The following is a 16,318-nucleotide window of genomic DNA, read 5'->3' on the forward strand; positions in this document are numbered from 1 at the left end:
GAAGAGTAATATTATTTAAATGACACAGTGTGAAGAAAGGTTTTGACAAAACGGACGAAATGAAAGGAAGGTACGAATTATGTCTAGCAAACAAATGTTTTGTGGGGAAACAGATTATTAGGGCGTCTGGTGAAATATCAGGCGGATTTTAAAGCTGGAGCTACATGGAGTTAAAAATTGTAGTTCATTGCAGCTAATATTTTTTGCAAGCTCAATTCGGTTGCGAAAACAACCTGTATTATTTTCTTATGCATACAAAAATATTTTTTAATTGAATATGATGAAAATTTCAATGCTATTGTAATTGTGTTGACCTGAAATAAGGGTAAAATGCTAATGTTTATTTAAAGTAGAGATATTTCAATTCAATCCTACCATTTAATTTGAATTTACTCCATCAAACTCCTTACATTAGTCAATCTTGGTTTATAATGCGTGCAAATTATATGAATAGAAAAACATTTTATCAGATACCATTTATTCATCCGTAAACTCATAAAGAAACAAAACTCGTGGCTTAAAAACCTCTTGAAGATATGTCAACATCATTAACCTTTTTCAGGATACCCTAAAAATTGTGTACTTCAGGATGAAAAAATGTAATTTGTTGATCAGTTTGTAGGTGATCAAATTGCGAAGCCATATTAACACTGTTGAAAAAATGCTGTTATCGTACTTGTAAAAAAAATGTATAGGCTCATGTGAAAATGATGGTGGTAGAAGGAGTTAAGCTAGTATTGTTTGTATATTAATCAACTTTTTTAAACATAGTATTGAATTTTCATTGGTATTTTTCGATCACTTTCCGGAGGAAAGCATAGCAAAATTTATGTTAATTATCTATTGCCAGAAAGGCTTTGGGTTTTTTCTCTCCCGAATCATTTTTTATTTGCAAATAATTTTAAAATAATAAGTAGTTCATCATAATAGCATCTTAACACATGTATATAATTAAAAATAATTAGTATTACAGAATACAAAATCTCGAATTCCAAGAAGTGTAAATAAAACAAGTACATTTCCCATTCATGTATGTTTATTCTTAAAGTTATTCCATTACTAAACAAGTATTAATTTTTGTAATTTTATTTACAATTAAATATATTTTAGCATCACGTTGGAAAAATGTAAGTTGAAATATTGAGATTACAACACTGGCGATATGAAATATATCGAGCAAAAACAATTGTCCTCTTTGTATTCACCTTAGTATCTGTCAAGACATAGTATCTCTTTATGCAAAAGCATTCCTCCGAAATTTTCACTTTTCTTGCACTGAATTTAATAAAGAGCAACAAGTTTTCACTTCCATTGAACACCTCTAATTTTAGAAGCAACGCATTTTTACAATTTCAGTTCAGTTTGTAATTCACGTGAAGAATAAAAATAAAGATGTGAGTTTACACTGAAAAAAATACAGGAAACCACATACATTTCCACCATATATTATCTCATGAAATAATTAAATAATTGTAGTTTTCCCATTGCTTGGCCACCCTATATAGGCCGAGCGCAGTTCTTTTGGCCGTAGTCTACTTAGAAAAGTCTTCTTTCATTCGACTCTTCTCTGTTAATGTCAATATATTTAAATAATTTACATAGAGATCTTTTTTGAGAACACTCCAAATACAAACCGCAGATGCAAAATGAACAGTTTTCATGGAAATTCTTATTTTGGATTTACCGATAACCTCGAATACTTCTAGACCATTCAGCAGACATGCATTCTGTTACCAGGTGTAACCTGTAAGAAAGAAAAATAAAGTTTATTAGAATCATCAAAGAAATGAACCTCTATGGACTAATACGAAAGGTCTATGGACAAAACATGCCCTTTTAGGCGTCCATTCAATGCAATAAGCACAAAAAATACGAATCAAGTACATTATCACATTTTGATTATCCCGGGCTGAAAGGACGTGCGTAATAAAATTTACTCATTTCTCAGGTTTAAAATAGAAAATATATAGGAAAAATAAGTTTGTGTGTTGATACACAAGAAAATAATCATTAAACGATAGCTTGATTCCACGTCTCTCCTAATTATATTTTCCTATTACTTTCATAAAGGCTTTATTGTGCATAAAAAAATATAATTTCTTGTATAAATTACAGATTCAGGTGTGATGTGGTGGAACTGTTCCAGAATTACAGAACGATAGCTTACACTTTTCCACTTAATAAAGACATATCCAAATAGTTTCGATATTATTATTGCTATTATTACATAAATCCCGTTGTAATTAGGCAATTATCCTGGTAGTAACGGTCAAGTCTGGTTAAGGGTCACTCTTACAATGCACACACACACACACACACACACACACACACATATATATATACACACAATATATATATGTATATATATATATATACACAATATATATATGTATATATATATATATATATATATATATATATATATATATATATATATATATATATATATACGAACACAAAAAACAGATATATGTGACAAAAGGCTCCTATATACAATGACACTTTCAGATTTCCAAACTGCACCCTTACCAGCCTTTAAGGGCTAGGTTCATACTATGCCTACAACGCTCCGTCCATAGCCGCACTCCGTCCATAATCACGCACTCTTCAGATTCATCCAGAGGAGGTAACATGGGGTAAGATATGAGTAATGGAGTAAGAGACGGCGGTAGTTTGATATTGCGGGAATATTCGAAAGGGAGTGGAGGAGGTGGTGGCTTGATGAGAGGAAGATTTAGGGTTGAAATAATGAGAGCGAGAAGTCATGGGGTGGGGGATGAATTTCAGGCAGAAAGTGTGACACTGAGAAGGAGAATAAATCAAATGGAGGAGGTGACTACGACCGTAGAATCTAAACGTCTTCCGTTAAGCCCTTTCGCCACAACTGACCACCTACATTGCCCCTCGTCATTACTTTGTTTAGAGTGAGCGGAAACCTCTTCAGAAGAGAGACAGAATGGTTTGAGGCAGATGTAGAGAGAGTGTGAAAATTGTATAAAGGAACGACATGAATTAAGGACAGAAGTTTAAGGTAAAAAAGTTGCATTTGAGAAGGGATAATAGGGAGAGAAAGGCAAGACTGGGTACAAAGAGAGAAACGGGATGAGGAAATATTATCCTACGGGGGGAGAGAAACCAGAGAAAAGGAGATCGGAGAAGGGACGATTGTGAGAGGAGAATGACGGTTAAAGAAGGTGGAATTGGAGTAAGAGGCGGAGGAAGACAGAAAAAATGGGGAATGAAGGTTTCAGGAGGAAATATAGCATTGAGAAAGGCTGATAGGGTTTTCAGTCAAATTTATAGCATGTACTTGGTGTTGTGGTTACTGTGGTTTTAATTACAATACAAAAATTTCAAAGGGTAAAAATCATTTGCCTTGACCCGGCGATTGTTCTTTTGAGAGGCTACAAAACTAAAAGAAAGAATTTTAGTAAAATATGAATTACAAAGAAGGGAGCGGGAAGTTGATGACTGAGAGGGACTGATTGAAAAAAGGCACGTGTAGGAGAGGGAAGGAGAATGAAAGAAAAAGGACGGGTGTAAACATAATTGGGCAATCGGACATTGGGTTTATTATCAACGGTCAATAAGAATTAAATTGGAATATCAGTAATAACATACGAAGGAATTGAGTTCAAAAGGAAAGATTCAGTATTTCCTTGAGTCGAGAAATATCAGAAATAGGAAATGGGTATGATTGAAAGGTGTTCAAGGACTTAGTAAGTTTGAAGATTACCTACAGTTCAAATGCATGGTATATTTAGGAATTAAAATGATAGCGTGATATATTTAGGAATTAAAATTCAGCAGCTTGAAGACACATAGTGAAAGTTATACCGAACGTTACTTGTGTTAGTGACTTCTAATACCGATATTGTTGGAGAAAGAGAGGGAGAAAAAAGGTAGAGATGGATACATAGGGATGGGCATGGCGGGAATCAGAGGTGGTATACTTTGGTGGGGTGTTACGATGGATATCACCGGTTAGATTAAATGGAGCACCAGCTGCGAATGGAGAAAAACGGTTGTGAGAGTGTAAGGGATTAAGTAAAGGAGAATGGGGCAGTGTGGTGAGGTTCACGAAGAAAGCCCGATGGCGTGGGGAGCCGTAAAAGGATTGGAAGTGAAAGGAAGTTTAAGAAAGTGAAAATGTTAATGTTCCAGTGTTTGAGCGTCAGAGACGGGAAAAGAGTAAAATTCGAATGATATTCGAATAAATGGAGTATGACCCGTGTCATACTCCATTAATCGAGCATGTGGATCATTCAATAGGTAAAGAGACAAATAGCTATAACTCAAAAACGATTAATCATATTTTTACCAAATTTGTGCTATTTTTCATAATAGCATCTAACATGTATGCACTTGGTCAATATTTCCTGTAACTACCTATTTCTCATACCTATTGACAAAGATTTCTTCCGGATGGCCCCGAAGCCACTCTTGCACGGCATCCCTGACTTCTTCATTGTCGACAAATCTTTTTCCATGCTAGACGTCTTTGAGTGGTCCAAACAAGTTAATATCAGACGGGGTGAGGCCTTGGCTGTTCGCGGAATGAATCCTAACCTATGATCTGGTACTTTCCCGGCGAATAATGTTTTCCAAGATTATTCGGGTCTCCCACCGGGTCCACGTCTGGGCTGTACGCGGAATGAATCCTAACCTATGATCTGGTACTTTCCCGGCGAATAATGTTTTCCAAGATTATTCGGGTCTCCCACCGACTTTCTATAGAAACGTGGACCCGGTGGGAGACCCGAATAATCTTGGAAAAAATCCTAACCTAATTCTTGTAGCTGATATACATAATTTTAGTTAACAGTTAATCTGCACTGATGTTTTGTGTATGATAGAAACCCGTAATTTTGACTCGTATAATGACAGGAAAATGTTTTTAATATGAATTTAAGATAATATATACGACCAAGAGATACATGATAGACAGCATGATAGAAATAATGTCGATCCAAGTTACTGAAAGGCTTTGAAACCTATTAAAAATTTGCCATCATCATAAATTTCGATTAGATTCCATGAATATGGAGTACAGTAGGATGTATCGAAGATAAAGGTAAGAAAGAAGTGGGTCATAAAATAAAGTGGTATTAACATTTTGGCGGTCAAAACAATGCAGGACATTCACTTCGGTATTAGACATAAAGATAAAATTCACAAGATTTATCTAAAAATGTAAAATATATGCATCTATTAGTAAACCTAAATTGTTTTAGATGAGGAAATACCGTAAATTCATGAAATTATATGGTCGAAGTGTGATTGAAAATAATATTTGCTAATTTATGCGTGACAACTGATAACCTAACAATGACAGAGGTAATATTAATTTAAAAGAACGCTCTCATGTGAGAAATCATTGGGTGACGGTCAACTCTCAAAAGAGCAAAATTAATTATAAATGATTGTGCTGCCTAAAAAAGGAAGAAACCCTTTGCCTTTTCCTTTTTGAGGCAACACAATCATTTATAATTAATTTTGCTCTTTTGAGAACTGACCGTCACCCACTGATTTCTGAAGGGTATATACAAGAAAATATATGCGGGCAAGATAATATATACGACCAAGAGATACATTTCACACAAAATAAAGAATCATTATTAAGTGGAAAAGTTCAAGGGAATAACATCCAGAATGTTATTTCTCCTGGCAAAATGCGGAAAGAGAAATAAATTTACCATGGCATGCAAACGCCAGTGGCAGTGATAATCAGTGCAACGATATATAAACGAATTGGAGGGGCATCTTCACTATGATTTCAAATTCAAACTTAGAAAACCCTTGCCATGTCAAGTTCGCAAAGAAGACCAGAATCCTCGAGTAAATACTGCGGGTAAATAAGTGGCAAGCGATTTTACGGGACGAAGTTCTTTCCCGACGGGATTCGTTAATAAAATCATAATAAAAAAAGGAAATGTTTGTCGGGGAGGGTAATCTTCCAGTGTTTTGGCGCCAAGAGGACGCCTTCCTCCAACTTTCACCAAGCGCGGCCTCCCGTGCACCATTTTTTTCTCCCCCTCTTAATTTGTTCGCTCAGCAGAACCTTTTGTGGAAGGGGAAGTGTCCGCCCGCCATGGAGATCGACGTTCTCACCCTAGCATGCAGTCAGCGAGCACTATGAGAAGCTGAAAAATATAACTTGCCACGCGGGACGTTTAATGGGAATCTATGGGACCGGCGGGCAGTAATTGCTCGGCGCGCTTTCGTTTATTTTTGACGTCCTAGTTCCTTTATGTGTGCGAATCGACCTAGTAATTGGCGATGGAACGAGGAGGGGTCGGGGACGGATGGGACCGGAAATAGTGGAAGGAGGAGGGCTTGGAGTCGGTATCGAGCTGGCCCAGGCTCCTGCTACGCTAGCGAAGCGGGACATAGAGGTTATGGCGAGGGCAAATGGTGTTTGCTTTGTGAGACCCTCACGGAAAGCATGCTAGGGTGATAGGAATTCACGAGGATTATAGTGGTGAGAATATTACTATTACGTAAAATTGGAAGACTTCAGGGAGAGCGAGGGGGAATGGCAAGCGAGAAGCATCATTTGTTTCTATTGAAAGGGCACGTTTGTCTAGGTTTCTGGTGATATGATCAATTAATACACATTAGGCAATAGTGTATCCATGGACCTTTTTTCATAATTTTACAAAATTTATCTCGATTACTGAAATATGGTTTTTAGATCAATCTTTAATCGCCTCTTTTAAGAATGAACTTCTCCTCCCTAAGTATTTCGAAATATAAAGTGGCAATAAGTTTATATCTATCAAGTATGCTTAATATTTTAAAGTTTCGATTGATCTATTTTACACTAATATTTTTCCAAAAATATCAACATCTAGTTATATTGAAACAATAAGATTTCCAAATTAGATGAAAGACTATTTTAATTCCAGAATTTGAAAACGACTTAAGCACAGAATAAGAATAAAATTTGATGGCCATAATGAAATGGAAAAGAAAATTGCCCAAGTCTTATATGTTACGAATTATTTAATGTGTCAACCCATTATGAATGCTGACTTTAGTTGTTTCTTTATCTTTTACGCGTAACTTATGCATTAGATTTTATAACATTTCCTCCGAATAGTTGCAGAAATATAGAAAGTAAATGTAAATACCATCCTTGCATTTAAAATGTGCCTACGATAACTACATAGCCCTCAGTACAGGTATATCCCAGTATATATAAGAGGGATAAGGATAAGGGTACGACATGAGGGACCAATGGTATCGCGAATAGTAGGACTTCTTTTGAATAGTAAAATTAGCCGAACTTATACTCCAAGCAAGCTTATTGGTATGCGTGCTACGTATGTACAAGGGAAATAGTAAGTGGATAAGGGGAGAAGAATTTCGTTGAACGGTTGAAACTCTTTTAGCTTCAGGTAGAATCCAAGACCTGGCTGAAACAAAAAATGCGTGTAATTACTTAAAAATAATTGCTAATGTTTTGCTATCCTCTGCAATTTCGTTTATTATTTTAGATGCATAGGTTTCCTTCCAAAAATCGCAAAAATGATATAAAAATGAAGGCTCATTTTAATATCCGTCTTTATTTACTATTAAGTTGATTATAGAAATTAATATATTCGAGCTTAATTTCTAGCGCCTTCATATTTTGTTTTAGGATTAAAAACGTACTTGGAGATCGAATATCTAAATTGAAAAAAATTATGTTTATGTCACTGAGTGCTACGAAGGGGTTTTAATTTCCTCGATTTCAACAATGGGCAAGGTTCCATATTATTTTCCCTTTCTCAACCAGGCATGGTCATATAATGTGTGAGGAAATACATTGCATCTATTTTCCAAAGTTGCTTTTATTTATTTTCATCCTTCATTGATTGGGGCTCTTTAGAAAATTGAATTGACCCACGAGCAATTACTGTGAATGGTTGGGGAAAATTTATGACCCTCGTGAAAGCTTCTTCATTTGTATTGGACTGGCTCTTCATGAAGAAAAATGAGAGAGTAAAGACCAGATATTGACGACTGGAATTGAAAATTAAAATTCTCAATTACGATTGACATTTATCCTGAGTGATTCCTATAAAAGTAAAATAGTTTTAAAATTCTTCATTAAAAGCATAATACGATTTTTTTCACAAATTGCTGAGTTTTCATTTGGATAAATGTAACGTTTAATGCGAGACATGGCAGCAAAATAATATTTATTTCTATTAAGTATTAATCATGAGGGTTTAATACCTATGGATTTATAAATTGCGCTTAATTTCATGTAGAGTGTATGCACTCTTTCAGTACTGTACTGTCTCCTATGTTTTCTGTCATCTTTGTGCAATATATTTCAGGGAAAAAACTTAGCACATCTGTAATCACGTAAAATCCTCCAATGAATTGAAAAAATAGCTATCTTTTTGGATTTATGGAATTTTTGCGCATGATAATGTAAAATTTTGAATCATTATCGGTGTAAAATGTTTGAAACTATGTCATATTACTCACATATGTCATCATGTGTCACATATGTCTTTATCATTCACTCGTAAGTTCTTAGGAAATTTTACATACCGTATCATTTTCTACATATTCGCTAATAAAATGAAAATTTGCAAACAGCACTTGTTCCGCTTTGAAGGTGGGCCTTAAAACTTTCCCGAAGTAACACATCAGCTGAGCAATGCCTGTCCAAATCAATTTACCTCCTACAGACACTTTAATGATCTCCATCAAAATAAAAAGTTTTGCTTTACTAGTACGTGGGTGGAAGTTTGATAATAAATGAAGTTAATGAAATGCTCTGCAGAACTTGGTATGAGATGTCAACCTCAGCAAAGATATTTTACAAATGACGAGTACAAATATTATAAAAATACTAAAAATCATCTGAGAAAAGGTTTGGGTTAGAGAAAAGGATTAATTGGACTCCTTACGGCCTTTTAAGAGTGACTTTATTTAATTATATTTCCTTAAGCCGTGAAGGGTTAGACCCGGTACTTGGTGAGGGAAAAACTTCCCTAAAAAAACTTTGGACAAACCAGTGCAAATAAGTGGGTATTTTTAAGTTCCCAAATACGGTCCCTGGCAATTGAAATAATTTCCTTGCAAACCTATTCGTGAAACATCCCTCGCACACTGTGTGTCTGATGTCGTATCCAAAAGATAAAAATTTATCCACCTTAACTTGATTACGCTGATAACTATAAAGGATCAAAATTCAAAGAGTTGGGGAAATTTTTTATAGGATTTTCACTCTGAGCGCCTTTTGTAAAATTAATGAAACTTAAGACACTTAACTATAGACATGACGGTAGCAAGACATGGAATGTAGGATGCTGAAGTAGGGAGACGCGAAAACGTATGAAAGAAATGAGTGCGAGGAAAGTGTAATCTGTCTGACTACAAAAATAGAGAATGAAATGATTGAAGGTGGATGTAGGGGCCAAGAAGGAGGAAGCCTGGAGGATAGGGTTTGGTGTAGGTGGTGAGACGATATCCTCACTTCTGAAGGACGCTGAGAGGGAGATGGAATTTGATAACAAAGAATGATAGGCAGGGAGGACAAGTGGGTTTGGGTAGGGGGTGTGATAGGGAAGTACGACCCGAAGGAACCGATAGTAAAATTGGGCAAAATTGCATGGGATTTTGAGGGACGGAAAAGCTTTTGGTTCTCATGGACAGGGACTCCGGGATCTGGAGAGTGATGGGGAGAAGTGGAAGGGAAAGTGGAGTAGCCGACGGCGGTGTGATGGCGGGATGAAGGGTGAAAAGGGTGATCGTAAAACAGTGCGAAGGCGGAGATGCAGGTCGGGTAAAGGACGTGGCGTCGCGGGAATAGAAACGCGAATAGAAATGTAGAGATACAGTGAGCGGGACATAGTGATTGATTTTCGAGGGGAAGAAGACATAGAAGTACCCAAATAACTCTTTAAGTTGACATTCCGAGACACTATAATAGCATTATCTATCCCATTATCCTCTAACTGAAGAATACGTGATTACACTTTCATGATTTTAGAATAAAACTGGCACGAAAAAAGACGGAAAAGATCTTACATGCATGGTAAAATTTTTTATCGTGGAGTTTAAAAGTTCTCTAGGATTATCGGTTTCGAGCATACGCAAAACTAGACCAAATAAAAAAAATGGTCATAGTTGTCCTTGAAGACTTGATTAATACTCACTGCTGAGTTAAATTTTTATAAACTATTAGTAACAACAGTTCTTCATTAGATAAGATATGTATATTTTGTCGCGTCACCGAAATGCTTATGGAGTGGGTGGGAATCATTAGAAGAGAGACGATGAAATGCAAGATTAAAATTACTAAATAAATTCACATCCACATGTTTCAGCACCGAGGTCTCGCAAATTATTAGCACTTCTAAATACAGTGGTCGCTTGGATCATGCATATAAAATTCGGGAAATAGATACTAGAACTAGCAGACTCAAGGACTTCTTCTTCCCACGGACAATACGGGAAAGCAACTGCAGGGTTATTGGTAGCAAGACTTCCACTTGCCACCCTCAGATTCTAGGGAATAATTAGCTCTACTCAATTGTACTCCCTACTCAGTTCTACTCTTTCTCCAACCTCGTATGTCTTGTTAAACCATTCTTTCCGAATGACCTCATTATTGTTTTGTTCATCTGTTTTTAAGACTCACCTTCAATCCCTCGTCCCTCTCCGCGGGGGGATCTGTCCGCTACCTGCAACGTTGGGTCGCATTCCCTGCCTTTCCTCTCTCCTCGGGGGGAGATATTATTTTCAAGCATGTAAATTCGTAATATAATATCTCTTCGCATACAATTGGTACTTATTACGAATATGGAAAAAAATATAAAAAAATGATGGTACATAAAATTATAAGTTAGTGAAGAGGTAAGATATTCTATTGAATTTATTTTTGACTTCAAGGAGTCTACAATTCATTTTAATTGATTGATCCAGCTACTGCCATGCCCTGTCTACATTGTCATTGCGTATATGCCCAACAATGGTTAAACGATCCTATTGCAGGCACCTGCCTTAGCCAAGCGTTAATATTCCAAGCAAAGCCCTTTAAATCTAATGGTTACACATGATGCCCATGAAATTCGATACTTTCCTGATATCTGGAATGACGACTGAATCTGCGTCGCGGTCAGATTGCTGTTTCGCAAGCCATGCCTAGTGAGAGATCCGCAATCGTAAATCTGCGTTTTTTAAGAACTTTTCGTTGCTTTTTACCGTCTGTTTATCTATCACAAAGCTAGGCCGACCACTGCGGTCTTCGTCTTGACCATAGGTGAGGCCAATTTTAAACTGAAAGCAACACTGTCGCCTTCACTCATTCTTCCGTTTCCACACACTTCACAAAGTTACCTGTCCATTTCAATTAGCTTGTAGTTTTTTGCCAGTAAAAACCTAATTACAGATCGCACTTTAAAAATCATCGGATTTTCCATTGCAGGGTACATTTTAACAGCTCGCAGTTAAGCAGAAGAACCAAAGTCTGCAAGTTACCACTGCAGAATGCGTACTGAGTGTAGAATTGTGTAGACAGCAAGACAGCGTCCCTAGTCCAACTCACCGCCGGGGTAGACTGAAACGTAAGTTAATTTCTGGTTACCGCTCATAGTAAGTCCTTACAAAACATATCCCATTACCTCAAAAGGATATCTAAAATAAATTGGACTGATAAGTGGTCTGTTACTGTGTATGATACCCACGTTTGGTATAAAATCTGGCCATGCTACATTCATGAGATATGATCACTTTCATTATGTGAATAATGTAGGTACATAAAATCATAATCCATTTGTGAACCCGGGATCGTATTGTTACAACGCTTACCCATTAAGATAAAATTACGAAGCCTTATTACCCTAAAAATAAGAAAACGTTCAAAGTAATTCTTAAAAATCTTCTCTCCACATAATTTTCATCTATATAACACATATGTACGTAATAAATGTGAAACTCCAATAGCCGTAAACAGTTTCACATTTATTATATATTGCTAGCCGTAAGAGCTCATTCCTATCAATATACATATGTACGTGTTGGCATAATCGAAAAGAAAACGTGAAACAGCTTCCCGGAGGGCGCTGCTCAAATAGTGCCCTACGAAATTGTAACCTTTGAATTTGAAGGTCACTGATATTTTTAGAAAGAAAGTTATTTGTTCTTGTTCAGCATTCGATTTGCAAAATAAGAGGCCTAGAAATAATAGTATTCAGGTAAATTCATAGTGTTGGGAGGTTTTTGAATGAAACCACAATCATTATGGATAATGGCATACGTACTATGACAGAATTAATCAGCTGCTTCAAATGGTTATGTCAAAAATCAGTTTATAACTCCAGTCTGAGTTTAGAAGCAACCGGAATTTACGGTCACGGTCCTAATTTAAGACTCGTAAGAATGTAGCATGAGGAAATGGAAGGTAAAAATTTAGGATGATAAAGGGCCAAAGACGAAAACACCGAGACTTCGTTTTCATGAGAGACGATGAGGAGGGCTCTTGGGGAACAGTGGGTTGGACGGGACGCAGTGTGACTTCCTTTAGTTCAAGCAACGGGTGAAACGGTGAAGAATATGGTGTCACGAAATGGTTTGATAAGAGTTGGCGAAATGGATGGCAAGGGAAATGGGGAAGGAGGGAAGATGGAGTTGTTTCAGGAATCAAAGGGAAAGATACGAAGCGGAAGGTACGGAAAGGCACTGAAGGAGGATGAGGGCTTGCCCGGAGAAGGGGATATAAAATAAGGCAAAGTTTCACTTTTGTTATTTCAAAGGAATAAAGTTTCTTTTTGCAGACTTGTTCCAGCTCTCCACTCGTTCCAGTTCCTTCGTTCCCTTTATTCAGTTCCCCTCCTTTCCAGTCATCCATCCCTTCACCACCGATTCTCGCCCCTTCATCTCCTTCCCTCTTTTGCCATTACCATGGCAAGGTCGCATTTTTTCACTTTTCCTCATCTCTCTCCCATCGCATTTGTCTCCATGTCTCCTATTCATTCTTCTCCATCCTCCTCCCTGTTCTCACCTCGCCACTCTCCTCCCCTCCTTCCTTTTCGTCCCCTCGCGCAATCCCATTTTCGGCCTCTTTGTCTACCCGGCCTGCCCACCGCCCTTCTCTGACGTGGACGAATCTAGAAAGAACTTGGTTTACGATCCCTCCATGCCCGACTCTTATATAGCCCTCAATCTTTCGGCCTCTCTTCCCAGCGGTCCTCCCTTAAAGCTAAACGTATTCTGCCCTTATCCTATCTTGCCGACCAAAGTCGTTCAACCCTGCTTTCCTCACCCTGCCGTTTAATGCCATATTCTTGTACAAGACACCATCTAACATGAAGGTCCGAGGACCGGTTTTTCTAAAACAGTGTATGTGGATTACTGATTTTCTTCATCTTTCTCCCCACATCAAAACTATTTTATTTATTTTTCAGAAAAAATACTTTTGAAGGAATAGAGAAAAACTCACTGCGACTCACACTCAAGAAAATTTCACTGCGAAGGATGGAATTGCACATTCATCGACAACATTTAAAAAAAAAATTAAGTATGAATTAAATGAAATCAAGTATATCGAACATAAACTATAAAAATGCAATTCAGTGGAGTATTTTTGTGAAATGTTTTCTAAGGGTTTAATAAATGTACATTTATTCCCGTAAATAAACACCATATATCCACCCTTCATATTGTGGCTGGAACTCGAATTTGTGGTTGGTTTTCCGATACGCTCGCGGCTAACACGTTAATCGATTCTCATTAAGATTCCAGCTGCTTTTAAAATTAGTTATGTGCTTTGGCAGAACATTTTAAGTGGTAAAACTCTCCAGAGGAAACCGTAATTTTAATGTAAAACGTTACCGGGAACAATATAAGAAAAGTTATTCGGTGATGTGGTTTACATTCAGGTACCGAATATTAGAATAACAGTCCAAAAACTTTTCACGTTTAATTAAAACTTTTAATTAAACCCAGCGTGTACTAAAAGTGGTTGAAATATTTTCTAGGATGCAATAGCATTAATCTAACTATGATCGCTATGTCCAGCTAAAATGCACCACAAAAATATGGACTTTTTTCCCAGTTTATTTTGAACTTAATTTATTAACCCTTAATTTATATATCCTTATATTGATTTCTCAATAAGATTTGATTCCTACTTCCTCATACAAAAAAATGTTTTATTACTATGCTTTTTGAATCATGTTATGCCCAATTTTGGTTCATTAACTATACATTTTCGTAGCGTAGAGGAATAAAGATTGTCTTTGAATTAAATTATGAAGACATTATGGATATGTGTCTGAAATGGTATCTATAATTTTTCCATTTGTATTTGAAGGTGGCAAATAATTTTAATTTGCAATGGAATGCATATTAAGAGATATGAAATATATATTTAACATTTTACGTTTCGTTTTCCAAGTAAAATTCCAATTTTAGGAAAAAATAATTCACAACTGGTGATGATGCTTTAATCCTAGAATTATTAAAAATACCTATTCTAATTTTTAAATTGGATTTTACAATGGTATTTCAGGATCACATATACAAGAATGTGCATACTTGTAACTCCAGCTTTTGGCATTAACGAAAGTCCCACAATCATACATAATATAATACATTTCAATTTACGGGATTTCAATACAAGAGTTCCATACGGGATTTCAAAAAAATTTGTAATAAAATTAATAATTAACCAAAGTAGCATAAAAGGAAAGGCAATGAATATTGGCAGCAATATTCGCCGAAAAGATTATAATAATTTACCACCTGCCAAGTCACTAATGAATTAAATGAATCACTAATGAATTGCTCGTTGAATGAGGATCAGTTTTTCACCAAGAAGAAATGTCAGGAGTTTTTCTCAATCCCGGTGAATCTTAGATCAGATGCTCTCGATTCCACGGTCATCTATTCCGTAATTCTAGTCTAACTTTAAGACCGTTTACTTCGCTATTTCAACATATACTCTTCCTTTTACTTTCCATCACCTGTTACGATTACGAAGTGCTTTCTTTCGACGTTGACGAGTGAATTTTCTCGTTTCCACTCCAAGCACTCAGACGCAGGCAAGGGACGCGAAGGGTCAAGCCACATTGCTTCAGGGAAAGGGAGTGAGAGGGAAAGAAAAGCAAATTCGATTCCGTTGATGCTCGCTTGTTTGTGTGAGGCGTACCAACACGGTATCTAGCATCGGCTGGCACAAGGGCAGACAGAGGGGATGAGGTGAGGAATAAGGGAGAGAGGAGACGAGATCTCGCATTCGATCCCGCTGGAAATTCAAGCAAAAAATGTGCGCATACACGCGCATGCAAAAATGGATATCGATAAAAAAGCAGCCTGCATAGCCTTCTTTGAATAAATGATGCGAGCACGGGAGTGGACGGGTAGTTATGAAAAATTCACTCGGTAAAAAGTGGACGCAAGTGGCCGAGTCTTGGGGTCGTGAGGTTTTCCGGGGCCTGGTTTCTGTTTATTTTTTCTTCTTCACCTTCTCCAGCCCATCCCCATTCTATGTTTTGAAGGGGTTGCCGGTCGAGGGCATAAAGAGGTCAACTTGTTGATGGGATAGAGTATAGGGACGTATCTGAGGGTTTCCTCTCAAAATAGTACGTGAGATGGGCGATTTTCGAACTTCTCCTCATCCCCTCCTGCATCCACCGTGTACTACACCTCCCTTCTCTCTCCCATTCCTAAAGGAATCTCCTCACCATCTCTCTTTCTCTCTCTCTCTCTTTCCTCCTCTCCCTTCTTCCGTTGAATTTGCTGTCCCTACAGGAAATACTATCCAGTGTGAGTGTTTAAACATGTGTGCGTGCCCACTTGCCGAGGATACGGTCAAGGGTGCGGACGGGAGAAGGTGAAAAACATTCAGGCAGGAAAACAAGATAAAAAAAGGAGGGGAGGGAAAAAAATTACCGCTTTGGCGGATTTGCATATGGTTTGGAGCATAGGAGATGAGGAAGGAATATGAACAAGGGGATCTTGAGTAAGAAAACCCCTAAATCGGGAAAACCCTCGAACATAGCAAGTGACTTGACGAAATACACCACGGAATGCATTTGATTTGGCAATTGAAAAAAAATGTGGTAGGAATTATTTGAAAATAGAGATAGAACTATATCGAATTCGAATCACGGGGTTAAAAGCAAGGCAGGTCTAAATATGAAGTGGTCTGGTATTCAGTCCGGGAGAGCATTCCATTGTCGTGATACATAAGCATTTCCATTGTGTTTCCATAAACTTGTGCGGCAAGATTATTTGAACCGAGGTCTAATTTAGGGCTAGACTTAACAGCTAACCTTTCAGCAGTTGACTTTTATATTTATTACCAATTAAA

General features: G+C 37.1%; 1 protein-coding gene across 1 annotated transcript in view; it reads right to left on the bottom strand.

Moving 5' to 3' along the window:
- Positions 1–1,025: 1,025 nt before the first annotated feature.
- LOC139692645 (zwei Ig domain protein zig-8-like) overlaps positions 1,026–16,318 on the bottom strand; it is a 494,186-nt gene continuing 478,893 nt past the window's right edge. The window contains exon 7 of the mRNA XM_071590958.1: positions 1,026–1,744. The gene's annotated coding sequence lies outside the window, so the exon portion shown is untranslated. The remainder of the gene's footprint in view (positions 1,745–16,318) is intronic.

Source organism: Hetaerina americana, unplaced genomic scaffold (genome assembly GCF_022747635.1).
Source record: "Hetaerina americana unplaced genomic scaffold, ioHetAmer1.1.p SCAF_1, whole genome shotgun sequence".
NCBI lineage: Eukaryota > Metazoa > Arthropoda > Insecta > Odonata > Calopterygidae > Hetaerina > Hetaerina americana.